The sequence below is a fragment of the Charadrius vociferus genome, unplaced genomic scaffold, assembly GCF_000708025.1.
Source record: "Charadrius vociferus isolate BGI_N301 unplaced genomic scaffold, ASM70802v2 scaffold1551, whole genome shotgun sequence".
NCBI lineage: Eukaryota > Metazoa > Chordata > Aves > Charadriiformes > Charadriidae > Charadrius > Charadrius vociferus.
In genome coordinates, this window is record NW_009646882.1 from 53,831 (window position 1) to 54,652 (window position 822).

Genomic DNA, 822 nt, shown 5'->3' on the forward strand with positions numbered 1-822 from the left:
TGGGGGCTGCAGACCCCCGACGGGGCGAGTGTTGGCTGAGCCCCGGCGTGGATGGGGGGGCTGCCGGGCTCCGGCGGGGGCTCCGAGCCCTCAACACGGAACAGATCTGTGCTGCTTTGAAACGGGAACGTTCCCGAGTTGTGATTTTCCCTGGCCTAATTACAGAAATTTTTTAATTAGCTGATAAGAAAGATCACTTGGAAATTGCAAGGGAAACATTTTGAGGTTAAGTCCTAATCCGTGCCCGTATCTGCCAGAAGACGGGAGCTGCTCCGGCAGCGCCAACCTCTGTGGAGGCTGCGGGTGCGGGGGAGGCAGGGCGCCCGTGCCACCCCTGCGGCGAGGCGCCGGGCTCCTCCGGCCAACAGCTTTGGTCCTGGAGGAGCTGAACCAGTCTGGGTTTGGCTCTGAGACCGGGCTGTGGTCTCGTCCGCCAGCGGCTGCGGGGTCGGCTGCGGGGATGCTTTTCCCCCGCGGAGGGGAGGTGCCCGTGGGACGGGGGCTGCCGGGTTCCACTCCGTGCGGCCGTGGGGAGAGTCCTTTGCCAAAGTCCTTTGTCGTTCCCAACTGCCATCTTGCTCCAGGCGCTCTCTGCTCCATCCAAACCAATCCCCCGCACCATGCTGGTTTTTCTCCCCTCCTGGACTAGGTGGACCTGGTGGTCCGGTGGGAGCCCACGTGGTGCCGGCTTCTGTCTGCATGTGTCAGCGTGGCACGCGTGCCCCGCCGGCCCCCGGACCCGCTCGGTGCAGACTGGTCCTCCTGCTCCCAGCACAACTCATCTCCACGGCCGTGGGGATCACCCGGTACGCGCGGGGCCCG